The sequence below is a fragment of the Manis pentadactyla genome, chromosome 2 (assembly GCF_030020395.1).
Source record: "Manis pentadactyla isolate mManPen7 chromosome 2, mManPen7.hap1, whole genome shotgun sequence".
Classification (NCBI taxonomy): domain Eukaryota; kingdom Metazoa; phylum Chordata; class Mammalia; order Pholidota; family Manidae; genus Manis; species Manis pentadactyla.
In genome coordinates this window covers 86,163,412-86,180,873 of record NC_080020.1, presented here as the reverse complement: position 1 = coordinate 86,180,873, position 17,462 = coordinate 86,163,412, and the positions used below count along the sequence as shown (strand labels likewise).

Genomic DNA, 17,462 nt, shown 5'->3' with positions numbered 1-17,462 from the left:
CTTCCAATGGTAAAATAATAAGTAACCGGGATGTAATGAATATACTCAAGATATTGTAACAGCTTGGTATGGTGATAGCTGGTACCTAGAATTGTCATGTATATAAATGTTGAATCACTATGTTGTACACCTGAAACTAATGTAATGTAATACTGTGTGTCAACTACCCTTCAATAAAAATATTATTATCTAATAAAAAAAATTAAGATACCAATATACAATCTTATGAAGGTATCACATGAACATTGTGTTTTCAACATTCAGCATATTGTCATGTACCACCTCCCACCACATTGCAGTCACTGTCTGTCAGAGTAGTAAGATGCGTAGAGTCATTACGTCTTCTCCATGCTGTACTGCCTTCCCTGTGACCTACCTATATTGTGGGTGCTAATCATAGTGTCCCTTGATACCCTTCTCCCTCCCTCTCTGCCCATCCTCCCCAACCCCTTATCTTTGGTAACCGCTAATCCTTTCTTCCAGTTTCTGAGTCTGTTGATGTTTTGTTCCTTCAGTTTTTGCTTTGTTGTTATACTCCACAAATGAGTGAAATCATTTAGTACTTGTCTTTCTCTACCTGGCTTATTTCACTGACCATAATACCTTCAAGCTCCATCCATGTTGTTGCAAATGTTAGGATTTGTTTTCTTCTTATGGCTGAATAATATTCCATTGTCTATGTGTGCCACATCTTTATCCATTCATCTGATGGACACTTAGGCTGCTTCCATACCTTGGCTATTGTAATAAACATAGGGGTGCATATGTCTTTTTTTGAATCAGGGATCTTATTTTCTTAGGGTAAATTCCTAGGAGTGGAATTCCTGGGTCAAATAGCATTTCTATTTTTCGTTTTTGAGGAACCTCCATATTGTTTTCCACAATGGTTGAAGTAATTTACATTCTCACCAACTGTGTAGGAGGGTCCCCCTTTCTCCACATCCTCGCGAGCATTTGTTGTTCCTAGTCTTTTGGATTTTGGTCATCCTAACCGGTGTGAGGTGATATCTCATTGTGGCTTGAATTTGCATTTTCCTGATGGTTAGCGATGTATAGCATCTTTTCATGTGCCTGTTGGCCATCTGAATTTCTTCTTTGGAGAACTGTCTGTTCATATCCTCTGCCCATTTTTTAATCGAGTTATTTGCTTTTTGGGTGTTAAGACTTGTTAGCTCTGTATGTATTTTGGATGTTAACCCCTTATTAGATAAGTCATTTACAAATATATTCTCCCATACTGTAGGATGTCTTTTTGTTATACTGATGGTGTCCTTTGCTGTACAGAAGCTTTTTAGTTTGATAAAGTCCCATGTGTTCATTTTTTGCTTTTGTTTTCCTTGCCCAAGGAGATATGTTCATGAAAAAGTTGCTTATGTTTATATTCAAGAGATTTTTGCCTATGTTTTCTTCTATGAGTTTTGTGGTTTCATGAGTTATATTTAGGTCTTTGATCCATTTTGAGTTTACTTTTATGTATGGAATTAGAGAATCCAGTTTCATTCTCTTACATGTAGCTGTCCAGTTTTATCAACATCATATGTTGAAAAAGCTGTCATTTCCCCATTGTATATCCATGGCTTCTTTATCATATATTAATTGGCCATATATGTGTGGGTTTATATCTGGGCTCTCTATTGTGTTCCATTGATCTATGGGTGTGTTCTTGTGCCATTACCAAATTATTTTGATTACTGTGGGTTTGCTGTAGTAGAGCTTGAAGTTAAGGAGTGTAATCCCCCCAGCTTTATTCTTCCTTCTCAGGATTGTTTTGGCTATTTGGAGTCTTTTGTGGCACTATATGAATTTTAGAACTATTTGTTCTAGTTTGTTAGAGAATGCTTTTGGTATTTTGATAGGGATTGCATTGAATCTGTAAATTGCTTCAGGCAGGATGGCCATTTGACAATATTAATTCTTCCTATCCATAAGCATGGGATCTATTTCCATTTATTGAAGTCTTCTTTAATTTCTCTCATGAGTGTCTTACAGTTTTCAGGGTATAAGTCTTTCACCTCCTTGGTTAGGTTTATTATTAAGTATTTCATTCTTTTCGATGCACTGTAAATGGAATTCTTTTCCTGATTTCTAGTTCTGCTAGTTCATTGTTAGTATATAGGAATGTCACAGATTTCTGTGTCTTAATTTTATATTCTGCAACTTTGCTGAGTTCAGATATTAGTCGTAGTAGTTTTGGAGTTGATTCTTTAGGGTTTTTTATGAACAATACCATGTCATCTGTGAACAGTGACAGTTTGACTTCTTCCTTACCAATCTGGATGCCTTTTGTTTCTTTGTGTTGTCTGATTGCCATGGCCAGGACCTCCAGTACTATGTTGAATAAAAGTGGTGAGAGTGGGCATCCTTGTCTTCTTCTCAAGAAGAAGCTTTTAGCTTTTTTCAGTTAAGTATGATTGTTGGCTGTGGGTTTGTCATATATGGCCTTTATTATGTTGAGCACTTACCCTCTATACCCATTTTGTTGAGAGTTTTTATCATGAATGGATGTTGAATTTTGTCAAATGCCTTTTCAGCATCTGTTGAGATGATCATGTGATTTTTGTTGATGTGGTATGTGATGTTGATTGATTCTCAAATATTGTACCATACTTGCATCCCTGGAATGAATTCCACTTGATTATGATGGATGATCCTTTTGATGTATTTTCAAATTCATATTGCTACTATTTTGTTGAATGTTTTTGTATCTATGTTCATTAGGGATATTGGTCTGTAATTTTCTTTTTTTGTGGTGTCTTTGTTTTTGGTATTAGAGTGATGCTGGCCTCATAGAATGAGTTCATAAATATTCCCTCCTCTTCTACTTTTTTGGAAAACTAAGGAGGATCAGTATTCGGTTTTCTCTAAATGTTTGATAAAATTCAGTGATGAAACCATCTGGTCCAGGGATTTTGTTCTTGGGTAGGTTTTGATTACTGATTCAATTTCATTGCTGGTAATTGGTCTGTTTCGATTTTCTGTTTCTTCTTGAGTCAGTCTTGGATGGTTGTATTTTTCTAGAAAGTTGTCCATTTCTTCTAGGTTATCCAATTTGTTAGCATATACTTTTTCTAAGTATTCTCTAATAATTCTTTGTATTTCTGTGGTAGCTGTAGTGATTTTTCCTTTCTCATTTCTGATTCTGTTTATGTGTATAGACTCTCTTTTTTTCTTGATAAGTCTGGCTAGGGGTTTATCTATTTTGTTTATTTTCTCTAAGAACCAGCTCCTGGTTCCATTGATTCTTTCTATTGTTTTATTCTTCTCAATTTTATTTATTTCTGCTCTGATCTTTTTTATGTCCGTTCTACTGACTTTGGCCCTCATTTGTTCATCTTTTTCTAGTTTCATTAATTGTGAGTTTACACTGTTCATTTGGGATTCTTCTTTCTTGTGGTAAGGCTGATTGCAGTATACTTTCCTCTTTAGAGCTGCCTTCACTGCGTCCCACAGTTTAGTTGTTGCTTTCATTTGTCTCTATACATTGCTTGATCTGTTTTTATTTGTTCATTTATCCATTGATTATTTAGGAGCATATTATTAAGCCACCATGTGTTTGTGGGATTTTTTGTTTTCTTTGCATAATTTACTTCTAGTTTCATACTTTTGTAGTCTGAGAAGCTGGTTGGCACAATTTCAATCCTTTTGAGTTTATTGAGGCTCTTTTTGTGGCTTAGTATATGATCTATTCTGGAAAATATTTCATGTACACTTGAGAAGAATGTGTATCCTGCTGCTTTTAGGTGGAGTGTTCTGCAGATGTCTGTTAGGTCCATCTATTCTAATGTGTTGTTCAGTGCCTCTGTGTCCTTATTTTCAGTCCTTTGGAGTGAGTGGTGTGTTGAGGTCTCCTAAAATGAATGCATTGCAACCTGTTTCCCCCTTTAGTTCTGTTAGTATTGGTTTCACATATGTAGGTACTCCTGTGTTGGGTGCATAGATATTTATAATGGTTATATCCTCTTGTTTGACTGACCCCTTTATCATTATGTAATGTCTGTTTTTGTCTCTTGTTACTTTCTCTGTTTTGAAATCTATTTTGTCTAATACAAGTACTGCTACTCCTGCTTTTTTCCCCTATTATTTCCATAAAATATCTTTTTTCATCCTTTCACTATTTAGTCTGTGTATATCTTTGGGTTTAAAGTGAGTCTGTTATAGGCAGCATATAGATGGGTCTTGTTTTTTTATCCATTCTGTAACTCTGTGTCTTTTGTTTCATGCCATCAGTCCATGTACATATAGGGTAATTATCAGTAGATATGTACTTATTGCCATTGGAGGCTTTAGATTTGTGGTTACCAAAGGTTCAAGGGCAATTCCTTACTAATAGTCTGTCTTAACTCACTTATTATGCTACTTGAAACATGACATAGAAGTTCTTTTCTTCCCCCTTCTTCTTTTTCCTCCTCCACTTTTTATGTATTAGTTGTCATATCCTGTACTCTTTGTGTATTCCTTGACTAACTTTGTGAGTAGTTGATTTAATTTTGCATTTGCTTTGTAACTAATTGGTCTGCTTCTTTACTGTGATATATTTTCTCTGGTGACAGCTATTTAGCCTTAGGAGCACTTCCATCTAGAGCAGTCCCTTTAAAATACACTGTAGAAACAGTTTGTGGAAGGTAAATTCCCTCAACTTTTACTTATCTGTAAATTGTTTTATCCCTGCTTCAAATTGAAATGATAATCTTGCTGGGTAGAGTATTGTTGGTTGGAGGCCCTTCTGTTTCATTGCATTGAATATATCATGCCACTCGCTTCTGACCTGTAAGGTTTCTGCTGAGAAGTCTGATGATACCCTGATAGGCTTTCCTTTTAAAGTTATTTTTTTAATTTTTCTGGCTGCTTTCAGTACTCTCACCTTGTCCTTGATCTTTGCCATTTTAATTATATGTCTTGGGGTTGTCTTCCTAGGGTCTCTTGTGTTGGGAGAGCTTTGCATTTCCATGAACTGAGAGACTATTTCCTTCCCCAGATTGGGGAAGTTTTCAGTAATTATTTCCTCAAAGAGACTTTCTATCCCTTTATCTTTCTTCTTCTTCTTCTGGTACCCCTATAATGCAAATATTGTTCCATTTGGGTTGGTCACACAGTTCTATTATTCTTTCGTTCCTAGAGATCTTTTTTCTCTCTGTGCCTCAGTGTCTTTGTATTCCTGTTCTCTAATTTCTATTCCATTTACCATGTCACCTACCTCATCTAATCTATTTTTAAATCCCTCCATTGTATGTTTCATTTCATATACTGGTTTTTTTTCAAAGTTTCTCTCTCTCTTGAGGTCCTCCCTGAGATCTTGAATATTTTTCTGTTGATCTGTGAACATGCTTATGACTTTTATTTTGAACTCTTTATCAAAAAGACTAGTGATTTCAGTTTCACTAAGCCCTCTTTGTATCATCTTTTCCTGTATTTTTTATGGACAAAATTTTTTTTTGCCATTTCATTTTTCTATTGATTTCTAGGGAATAATAACTTTGTGTAGGCAACACCCTCTAGTGCCCAGAAGCTCTCCTCTCTAGAGCGGTGGAGCACCTGTAGCAATGGCGGGGGTCACAGGCAAGTGGAACCCATGCCTGCAGGGAGGAAAGAGCTCTTTCCTGCCTTCCTGGGTGTACCACCTGTCTCCACTGCCAGGTTTTGTGGACCAAGTACATGGGGAGGAGCCTCTTTGCTGTGCTCCTGTAGCTGCTATAGGCGGGGCCACCCTCCAGTTGGCATGGCATGATGGCAGGGACAGCAGGTGTGTGGACTGCATGCCTGCTGGGAGGAAGGAGCAGTAGGCTACCGATATGGCGGGCCTTGGGGCTGTGTTGCCAGCCAGGACAGTGGAGCACCTGATGCTTTTGAAAGTTCCCAACCTTCTGGGCTGAGTGTCCCAGGACAATTTTGTCCACTTGCCCTTTCTCCTGAGCAGCAAGCTCTGGGTAATCTTTGCCCCTTTAGTGCCCCTCTCGCTGCTGGGAAGTCTTTCAAAGTGCCCACCTTTCTTTTGTCCCAGGGAGGCCATTTGTGTGTACCTGCCCTTCACAAGTGGCTGGAATCTCAGTCTCTACCAGTATTCCACCTGTCTTTGCTTTCCAACCCCACTAATCTCCAGAGCACCATGTAACATGCTCCCAGAACAGATTCCAGGGCTGGGTGTTTATCAGTCCGGGTCTTCTACACCCTCCCTCCCCTCTCCTTTTCTCTTCCTCCCACCTGTGAGCTACAGTAGGGGGAGAGTTTGGGTCCCACTAGTTCATGTCCTTGCTACTTTACCCTTTTCTGTGAGATCTTCTCTTATTCCCAGTTCTAGGCAGTCTGCTCTGGAGTCTTCACTTTTTCAGGATTAGTTTGTATTTGCTATATTTTCATGTTATATGTGGTTTGAGGAGGAGATTTAAGTCTCACTTCTCAAGCCACCATCTTTTTTCCGAGTCTGGATTTGCTTTTTAAAATCCAGTCCATTTTTGTCTTTTAAATGGAGGAGTTTAATCCATTTATGTATATTATAATTACTGTTATATATTGATTTATCTCTGCTTTCTATGCCACCTTTTTTCTTCTCCTTGACTGTTTTTGGATTGATTAAACTTTTCTCATCTTTCTTTAATCCATGTTTTTTCTTTTATTTTGAAAGTTATATCCTTTTATTCTTTTATTCTTTTATGGTGCTCTTAGCTATTTTGCCCTGACTACCTAAAATGTCATCCAATGACAAAGTTTAGTAGTATTGTTCCTCATCATTTCTTTTCATATATCAAATCTTTTGTCTAAACTCATTTTTATATGCCTGAAGCACATACTTCAGAATTTCCTTTAGTGTATATTTGTAGTAAATTCTTTTTACTTGTTTCAAAACAACCTCTTAATTTTGTTTTGCTTCTTGAAAGATATTTTGGCCTAATAGGTAATTCTAAGTTAACATTTATTTTCTCAACACATTGAAGATATTCTACTTTCTTAAGCTTTACCTTGTTGTGAAGTCAGTCTTCAGAATAATTGGGGTTTTTTTGGAAGACAATCTGCCTTTTTAAGATTTTTTCCCCCTTTGGTGTATATTTCAATGTGATGAATCTGAGCATGGAAATCTTTTAAATTTATTCTACTTGGGACACATGGGACCTGTTAGGTCTGAAGACCAATGTCCATTAATAGTTTTTATCCATTCTCTTTTAAAATATCAATTCTCACTTGTCTTTTAATCTCTTATCTACTTCTGAAACTATAATTAAATGTTTGTTAGACCTTATTCTATAATATGTATCTTTTTTTTAAATTTTATTTTGGTATCATTAATCTACAATTACATGAAGGACATTACGTTTACTAGGCTCCCCCCTTCACCAAGTCCCCCCCACATACCTGTTCACAGTCACTGTCCATCAGCATAGTAAGATGCTGTAAAATCACTACTTGTCTTCTCTGTGTTGCACAGCCCTCCCCGTGCCACCCCCACACTATACATGTTAATTGTAATACCCCATTTCTTTTTTCCTGCCCTTATCCCTCCCTTCCCACCCATCCTCCCCAGTCCCTTTCCCTTTGGTAACTGTTAGTCCATTCTTGGGTTCTATGCTTCTGCTGCTGTTTTGCTCCTTCAGTTTTCTTTTGTTCTTATACTCCACATATGAGTGAAATCATTTGGTACTTGTCTTTTTCCTCCAGGCTTATTTCACTGAGCATAATACCCTCTAGCTCCATCCATGTTGTTGCAAATGGTAGGATCTGTTTTTTTCTTATGGCTAAATAATATTCCATTCTGTATATGTACCACATCTTCTTTATCCATTCATCTACTGATGGACATTTAGGTTGCTTCCATATCTTGGCTATTGTAAATAGTGCAGCCATAAACATAGGGGTGCATCTGTCTTTTTCAAACTTGAGTGCTGTGTTCTTAGGGTAAATTCCTAGGAGTGGAATTCCTGGGTCAAATGGTAAGTCTATTTTGAGCTTTTTGAGGAACCTCCATACTGCTTTCCACAATAGTTGAACTAATTTACATTCCCACCAGCAGTGTAGGAGGGTTCCCCTTTCTCCACAACCTCGCCAACATTTGTTGTTGATTGTCTTTTGGATGGTAGCCATCCTTACTGGTGTGAGGTGATATCTCATTGTGGTTTTAATTTGCATTTCTCTGATGACAAGCAATGTGGAGCATCTTTTCATGTGTCTGTTGGCCATCTGAATTTCTTCTTTAGAGAACTGTCTATTCAGCTCCTCTGCCCATTTTTTAATTGGATTATTTGCGTTTTGTTTGTTGAGGTGTGTGAGCTCTTTACATATTTGAGATGTCAACCCTTTATCGGATCTGTCATTTATGAATATGTTCTCCCATACTGTAGGATACCTTTTTGTTCTATTGATGGTGTCCTTTGCTGTACAGAAGTTTTCAGCTTGATACAGTCCCATTTGTTCATTTTTGCTTTTGTTTCCCTGCCCGGGGAGATATGTTCAAGAAGAGGTCACTCATGTTTATGTCTAAGAGATTTTTGCCTATGTTTTTTTCTGAGTTTTATGGTTTCATGACTTACATTCAAGTGTTTGATCCATTTTGAATTTACTTTTGTGTATGGGGTTAGACAGTGATCCAGTTTCATGCTCTTACATGTAGCTGTCCAGTTTTGCCAGCACCACCTGTTGAACAGGCTGTCATTTCCCCATTGTATGTCCATGGCCCCTTTATCGAATATTAGTTGACCACATATGTTTGGATTGATGTTTGGACTCTCTATTCTGTTCCATTGGTCTGTGGCTCTGTTCTTGTGCCAGTACCAAATTGTCTTGATTACTGTGGCTTCGTAGTAGAGCTTGAAGTTGGGGAGTGAGATCCCCCCTACTTTATTCTTCCTTCTCAGGATTGCTTTAGCTATTCGGGGTCTTTGGTGTTTCCATATGAATTTTTGAACTATTTGTTCCAGTTCATTGAAGGATGCTGTTGGTAATTTGATAGGGATTGCATCGAATCTGTATATTGCTTTGGGCAGGATGGCCATTTTGACGATATTAATTCTTCCTAGCCAGGAGCATGGGATGAGTTTCCATTTGTTAGTGACCTCTTTAATTTCTCTTAGGAGTGATTTATAGTTTTCAGTGTATAGGTCATTCACTTCCTTGGTTAGGTTTATTCCTAGGTATTTTATTCTTTTTGATGCTATTGTGAATGGAATTGTCTTACTGATTTCTCTTTCTATTAGTTTATTGTTAGTGTATAGGAAAGCCACAGATTTCTGTGTGTTAATTTTGTATCCTTCAACTTTGCTGAATTCCGATATTAGCTCTAGTAGTTTCGGAGTGGAGTCTTTAGGGTTTTTTATGTACAATATCATGTCATCTGCAAATAGTGACAGTTTAACTTCTTCTTTACCAATCTGGATTCCTTGTATTTCTTTGTTTTGTCTAATTGCCATGGCTAGAACCTCCAGTACTATGTTGAAAAACAGTGGGGAGAGTGGACATCCCTGTCTTGTTCCCGATTGCAGAGGAAAAGCTTTCAGGTTCTCGCTGTTCAGTATGATGTTGGCTGTGGGTTTATGATATATGGCCTTTATTATACTGAGGTACTTGCCCTCTATGCCCATTTTGTTGAGAGTTTTTATCATGAATGGATGTTGAATTCTGTCAAATGCTTTTTCAGCATCTATGGAGATGATCATGTGGTTTTTTTCTTTCTTATTGTTGAAGTGGTGGATGATGTTGATGGATTTTCGAATGTTATACCATCCTTGCATCCCTGGGATGAATCCCACTTGGTCATGGTGTATGATCCTTCTGATGTATTTTTGAATTCGGTTTGCTAATATTTTGTTGAGTATTTTTGCATCTACGTTCATCAGGGATATTGGTCTGTACTTTTCTTTTTTGGTGGGGTCTTTGCCTGGTTTTGGTATTAGGGTGATGTTGGGTTCATAGAATGAGTTTGGGAGTATTCCCTCCTCTTCTATTTTTTGGAAAACTTTAAGGAGAATGGTTATTATGTCTTCTCTGAATATTTGATAAAATTCTGAGGTAAATCCATCTGTCCCGGGGGTTTTGTTCTTTGGTAGTTTTTTGATTACTGCTTCAATTTCGTTGCTGGTAATTGGTCTGTTTAGATTTTCTGTTTCTTTCTGGATCAGTCTTGGAAGGCTGTATTTTTCTAGGAAGTACATTTCTCCTAAGTTTTCCAGCTTGTTAACATATAGGTTTTCATAGTACTCTCTAATAATTCTTTGTATTTCTGTGGGGTCCGTCGTGATTTTTCCTTTCTCGTTTCTGATTCTGTTGATGTGTGTTGACTCTCTTTTCCTCTTAATAAGTCTGGCTAGAGGCTTATTTATTTTGTTTATTTTCTCGAAGAACCAGCTCTTGGTTTCATTGATTTTTGCTATTGTTTTATTCTTCTCAATTTTATTTATTTCTTCTCTGATCTTTATTATGTCCCTCCTTCTGCTGACCTTCGGCCTCATTTGTTCTTCTTTTTCCAGTTTCGATAACTGTGACATTAGACCATTCATTTGGGATTGTTCTTCCTTCTTTAAATATGCCTGGATTGCTATATACTTTCCTCTTAAGACTGCTTTTGCTGTGTCCCACAGTAGTTGGAGCTTTGTGTTGTTGTTGTCATTTATTTCCATATATTGCTGGATCTCCATTTTAATTTGGTCATTGATTGATTGATTATTTAGGAGCATGTTGTTAAGCCTCTATGTGTTTGTGAGCCTTTTTGCTTTCTTTGTACAATTTATTTCTAGTTTTATGCCTCTGTGGTCTGAAAAGTTGGTTGGTAAGATTTCAATCTTATGGAATTTACTGAGGCTCTTTTTGTGGCCTAGTATGTGGTCTATTCTGGAGAATGTTCCATGTGCACTTGAGAAGAATGTGTATTTTGTTGCTTTTGGATGTAGAGTTCTATAGATATCTATTAGGTCCATCTGTTCTAGTGTGTTGTTCAGTGCCTCTGTGTTCTTACTTATTTTCTGTCCAGTGGATCTGTCCTTTGGAGTGAGTGGTGTGCTGAAGTCTCCCAAAATGAATGCATTACATTCTATTTCCTCCTTTAATTCTGTTAGTATTTGTTTCACATATGTTGGTGCTCTTGTATTGGGTGCATATATATTTATAATGGTTATATCCTCTTGTTGGACTGAGCCCTTTATCATTATGTAATGTCCTTCTTTATCTTTTTGTTACTTTCTTTGTTTTGAATTCTATTTTGTCTGATACTAGTATTGCAACACCTGCTTTTTTCTCTCTGTTGTTTGCATGAAATATGTTTTTCCATCCCTTGACTTTAAGTATGTGCATGTCTTTGGGTTTCAGGTGAGTCTCTTATAAGCAGCATATGGATGGGTCTTGCTTTTTTGTCCATTCTATTACTCTGTGTCTTTTGATTGGTGCATTCAGTCCATTTACATTTAGGATGATTATTGAAAGTTATGTACTTATTGCCATTGCAGGTGTTAAGTTTGTGGTTACCAAAGGTTCAAGGTTATCTTCTTTACTATCTTACTGTCTAACTTAACTGGCTTATTGAGCTATTATAAACACGGTCTGATGATTCTTTATTTCTCTCCCTTCTTATTCCTCCTCCTCCATTCTTCATATGTTGGGTGTTTTGTTCTGTGCTCTTTTTAGGAGTGCTCCCATCTAGAGCAGTCCCTGTAAGATGCCGTGTAGAGGTGGTTTGTGGGAGGCAAATTCCCTCAACTTTTGCTTGTCCGAGAATTGTTTAATCCCTCCTTCATATTTAAATGATAATCATGCTGGATACAGTATTCTTGTTTCAAGGCCCTTCTGTTTCATTGCATTAAGTATATCATGCCATTCTCTTCTGGCCTGTAAGGTTTCTGTTGAAAAGTCTGATGATAACCTGATGGGTTTTCCTTTGTAAGTGACTTTTTTTTTCTCTCTGGCTGCCTTTAATACTCTGTCCTTGTCTTTGATCTTTGCCATTTTAATTATTATGTGTCTTGGTGTTGCCCTCCTTGGATCCCTTGTCATGGGAGTTCTGTGTACCTCTGTGGTCTGAGAGGCCATTTCCTCCCCTAGTTTGGGGAAGTTTTCAGCAATTATTTCTTCAAAGACACTTTCTATCCCTTTTTCTCTCTTCTTCTTCTTCTGGTTCCCCTATAAGGTGGGTATTGTTCCATTTCGATTGGTCACACAGTTCTCTTAATATTATTTCATTCCTGGAGATCCTTTTATCTCTCTCTGCATCAGCTTCTCTGCATTCCTGTTCTCTGTTTTCTAGTCCATTAATGGTCTCTTGCATCTCATCCATTCTGCTTTGACGTCCTTCCAGAGATTGTTATACTTCTGTATTCTCCCTCCTTAGTTCTTGCATATTTCTCTGCAAGTCCATCAGCATGGTTATGACTTTTGTTTTGAATTCATTTTCAGGAAGATTGGTTAAATCTATGTCCCCAGGTTCCTTTTCAGGGGAAGATGTAGAAGATGTCAAAGATGTCTGGGTTAGTCTTATCTGGATCAAATTTTTTTGCCTTTTCATGTTGATAGGTTCAGTGGTATGCTATTGACTTGTCTGTCAGCTGAGAGAGTCAAGACTGTTTGTACTTGCTCCTGGCCTTTCTTTACTGGGACAACTGCAACCCCTAGTGGCTTGTGTTGGGCAATTGCATGTAGACTGAATCTCTGTATCTTGCCCGGCCGGTATGGAGGAAGCTCCCTTGCTGTGGGCATGGCCAGCCTCAGGCTGCTGCTCTGCTATGGTGGGGCCCTGGAGGGGTAATGGATGGGGGGCTGTTTGGCTTTTTACCTCCGTGAGGGGTCTCAGAGCTGTTGCCCAGGGGGTTAGTGCACCTGGAGTTCCCTGGAATTTCCAGCTGCTAGACTGTGACCTGGGATGCTTCCATCCAGCTGTGGGGTCCCTGTCTGTTTAAGACTTTCAAAAAGCACTCACTTTCCTTTGTGCCAGGGGCGCCAGCTGCAGGACCTGCTCATAGGTCTTACTGTCCTGCTTCCCTAGTTTCCAGCACCCCATGCATGCACTCTGTGTCTGTGCTCTGGTGCGGATGGCTAGGGCTGGGTGTTTAGCAGTCCTGGGCTCCCTCTCCCTCCCTGCTCCAACTCCTCTCCTCCCGCCGGGAGCTGGGGTGAGGGGCCTCGGGTCCCACCAGGCTGCGGCTTATATCTTCCCCCTTTCTCCAGGTGCTGGGTTCTTGCAGGTGTGGATGTAATCTGGCTGTTGTCCTGTGTCTTCTGGTCTCTCTTTTATGGATAGTTGTATTTGTTGTATTTTCAAAAATATATATGTTTTTGGGAGGAGATTCCCACTGTCTTACTCACACCGTCTTTCACTTTTCTCTTTCTATAATACATATCTTTTAATAACCCTTTATTATTTTCATCTCTTCCTCAGTGTCTTCAGAGATCTATTTTCCAATTCACTAATTCTGTATTTAGTTCTGTCTAATCTGCCATTTAATTCTTCCACTGAATTTTAATTGTTAATTAGTATAGTATTGAATTAAAAATTCTAGTTGATCACTATGGTGGATATCTGACCCCAATATAATATTGTATATCAACTTTATTCCAATTTTTAAAAATTCTACTTGATTCTTCCTCAAATCTGATCATTTTTCATAGTTTCTAATTCCTTGCTCATTATTTTCATCTCTTTTTTTCTTTGAACATACTCAACATAGTTGTTTATACTTTGTGTCTGATAATTTCAGTATCTGAATTTGTTGGGTGTCTAATCCTGGTATCTCTGGTATCTTTTTCACATGTGCCTGGTTTTCTTGTGTTTTGTGATTTTTAACTTTGCTCTCATATTTCTTGGAGTTTTATATGTGGAAATTCTTACATGCATTGAAATTATTGTCCTCCAGAGAGGATTTTTGTTTGCCTCTGCTGCTTATTTGACATGTCAGTAACCCAGGGCAACTGAAATAAGTTTTCTGCTTGAGGATTTTGTTCTGTTTTGTTTTTTTAAGCAGCATGAATTCAGGCTACAAATTTATATAAATGCTAACTTGTGGTTACGAAATTTTAGCAGAGATTACCTTCTCCATCCAGTGTGAGGGTCAAAATTAGCAAGTTTCCTTGCTGTCCTTTTCTTTGCAAGTAGGCTTGTTTCTTGCTTTCCTTTACTATGATAATATTGCCTTTTGGGTCCCAAATTATGATAATGGTGATGTTTTAAATCAATAACAAAATGATGGAAAATATAGCAAAAAGTTATGTGATAACTTGAAGAAAATTAAGTTAGGTTCCTATATCAAGCCTTAAACTAAAATATATTCTAACAAAATTAAAGATTTACAAGTAAAAAATGAAATCAGGGGAATATTGTAAATATATTCTTTATATTCTTCCTCTCCTGAAGCAACTTGTTGGCAGAACTTGGGGAAATTTCATCAGAGTAAACACCACCTATGAGACTGAAGTTTTGGATTTTATGAAGACAAGCAGGTAATACCCAGGAATGTATCTATTGCTGCATAACAAACCACTCCAAAACCCTGTGGCTTAGAACAATACTCTATTTTGCTCATGAATCTGCACTTTGGGCTGGGCTTAGAAAGGAAGTACATCTTTGCTCCACATTTCATTGGCTGGGATGGTTTGCTGGGACTGGAGGGTCCACTTTCAAGATGTGTCATTCATACCAGTGGCAAGTTGGTTCTGGCTGTTGGCTGGGAGTTCATCTCAGGATATTTTCCTTGGGTCTCAGTTCCTGAAGATATGAACCTTTCCATGGGTTATGGCTTCTTTACAGGATGATGGTTGGGTTTCTAGTTGAGGTGTCCAGGAGAACCAGATGGACATTGATTTGCTTTTTATGACCTAGCCTCAAAAGTCACATAACATTATTTTCAGTGTAGAAATAGGAAAAGTATCAAAGTCATAATATAAGAAGAACATGTGATATGGGAGATACTGTTTTGCTCATTTCTGGAAAACACATTCTGTAACAAGGAGATAGGCTTGCTGTAAATCCACCTCTTTAATATGACCTGGGACGGTCTGCAAAGCCCACAGCTGAGAAAGATGTGGGAGCTGCTGCTCCCTGGTTGTTTTTTAGCAGTGCTTTGGGAGTGTTCCCTTAGAGGGGAAGACTCAACATACTTACCCACACACCTACCTGGAAATTACCACCAGTACTAACTCATCACAACTGTCACAAGACTTCTCAGGTTGAAATCCTAGCTCCACCACCTACTGACTGTGTGATCTTTCTGTTTCTCAGTTTCTTCATCTGTAAAATGAGGATAATAATAATACCTACTCAGATTGTCATGAAGAGTAAAGGAGTTAACTCACGTAAAGGCTTAGAACAGTGCCTGTCAAATAGTTAACTGGAAGGGGATTCTGCCCCAGGGACAGCCGCATTGTGTCTACTTGAGCATTCTCCAGAGGGAAGTAAAAGTTGCTCCTGGCCAGAGAGGGTCTTCCAAGCGTTTGAGTTTAAGTAGCATTAACCGAAGACTCATTGAGGAGATGTGGGACTGACAACCATCAACTACCTTCTGAATAAATCTGAGTAGCCCTCTCATTTGACCTATTCAGAGTAGAAAATGCTCACCTGGATCCTTCTGCTCTGGCCACCTTGGGAAGATACCTGTCACCCCATGTCACTCCAGAGGCAGGGCACATGCTGGGCTGTTCTTCTCTGCCAGTGTGAATGGCCTTTATGAACAGAGCAGTGTGTTCCCCTCTTGTTGCCTGTGTGGAGTGATCAACAGCCTCAATCCAGTTTCCTTAGAAACCTCTTCACAGCCCTGGTTTGTCAAACCAACATTCAGGACAATGAGCTTACAGGAAAATGGTTGGAGGAGGAGACAACCTCTGAGGTAAAAGAGAAAATGACTTTTAATGAAACAGGTTAAGGCATGAAGTAGGACTTCTGCTTTGGTTCTCCATCTCCAAATCCCACCAAAATGGCAAAGAATAGAAAAATAAATTCAAAGCAGCATAAGAAAAACAGAAAGGGTGCTTCCAGAACAACATAATAGTAAGAAATTTTTGAAAGGTATAAAAGAAATGAGAATCTATTGACAAAAAAATCGAGCAGAGTGGAAGAACCTAAAACCCATACTGGGAAGAGGGCACTCGAGTAGTTAATGGAACAAAGAAATCAATTGAGCCTTATTGCTAAAACCCCACCAACTTGCCAACTGCTGGAGGTTCTCCTGCAGCAGCTGGTACTGCTGTATGGGCTCAGATGAGAGCCATTGGTATGGTTTCTAATGTAGCTGTTTATCACAGCAGACCCAGAGCAGTGGAGGGCTGAAGCCAGGCTCTTGGGTGTCTCTGTGCATATCTCTTCCCAACTCAGGTTCAGTAATGTTATATTGCTAGCTTGAAATTGCCAGGGTAGGAGAATTTATACTATGGAAATCAGCAAAGGCTGCAAATCAAGGCTTCCTCCTCCACCCTAGATCTGGTTGTTAAACATTTACTAGCATACCACTGCTCCAGAGTAAATTAAGATTAGAGAAAAAGGACAATGCCCGGAGGGTCAGGGAAACCATGCTAAGAAGAGAAGTTACCTACATAGTCTGCCTGCCTACCCCTCCACAATCCCATGGAGCACATTCCTGTAATCAAAATAGGCATTCACTGCCAGGTAAACAGGAGGTCTCATTTGAAGTGAGGAAATGCATTCCAACTATGAATAAAGTTCAGTCTAGACTTGAACCTACAAATAGGAACAGAAAAGGAGGAATCAACAAACATTTTGCAAAAACCAAGAACATGAAAGAGAGCACCAAATTCAACAGAACAAGCCCACAATAAAAAATATAGTTAATGGAACATATTAAACATAGTTAATATCTTCAGAGTTACTTGAAAGCATATCTGTAACTCCAGGGGGAAAATTCTGGGGCAAAATACCTTTGAAACCAAAATTAGTCAGAGAGAGAAATAAAGTGGTAGAAACCCATTTATTTCTTACAAGCAGTCATCCTGCATCTCTCTCAACCTGGCTGCAGAAGGAGAGCTCCACCCAACCTCTCAAGTCCAGATAAGCCCTTGCTGGCCCACGTAATTACCTATTGATATGGAGATATGATATTTATGCCATGAATCAGAGAACATTCAGCTCCTGTGTCCACCAGCACCAGGACATGTTGTACATTCACAGGGGACCAATAAATTGCTAATTCTACATGTGGCCTCTGGTCCCCACCACATCCACTGAGGTGGGGACTTGACGCTCCCCTCAGTCAAACCAGATGCCCAATCATCATCCTGTGGAGGTGAAAGCCCAGGCAGAGCCTGAGTACTGTCCCCAGGAAGTCTTACAGGGACACAGGTCTGATATGGGGCTTTGCCTTTGACTTCTGTGCCCAGGACCACAGGAGCTGGAACTACTGCTCTGGCTTTAATTGGTGCCACAGTTCTAACAAGATCCTACTGGGCTGCCCATCAAGTTTTACTTTCACTACCCCGGCCTTTATCAAATCAACCCACATCTGGGTCCTCAAGACTGAAGAGTCCTGACTAATGCTGCTCCATTTTGTAGGTGA

At 38.8% G+C, this 17,462-nt stretch overlaps 1 long non-coding RNA gene across 1 annotated transcript; it reads right to left on the bottom strand.

The window, feature by feature from the left end:
- Positions 1–14,340: 14,340 nt before the first annotated feature.
- Positions 14,341–16,624, bottom strand: LOC118912703 (uncharacterized). Its single transcript, XR_005024876.2, has 3 exons — positions 16,486–16,624; positions 15,515–15,777; positions 14,341–14,775 (listed from the first exon to the last, which is right to left on the bottom strand). It is a non-coding gene; the product is annotated as an uncharacterized LOC118912703 (long non-coding RNA).
- Between the last annotated feature and the right edge of the window lie 838 nt (positions 16,625–17,462).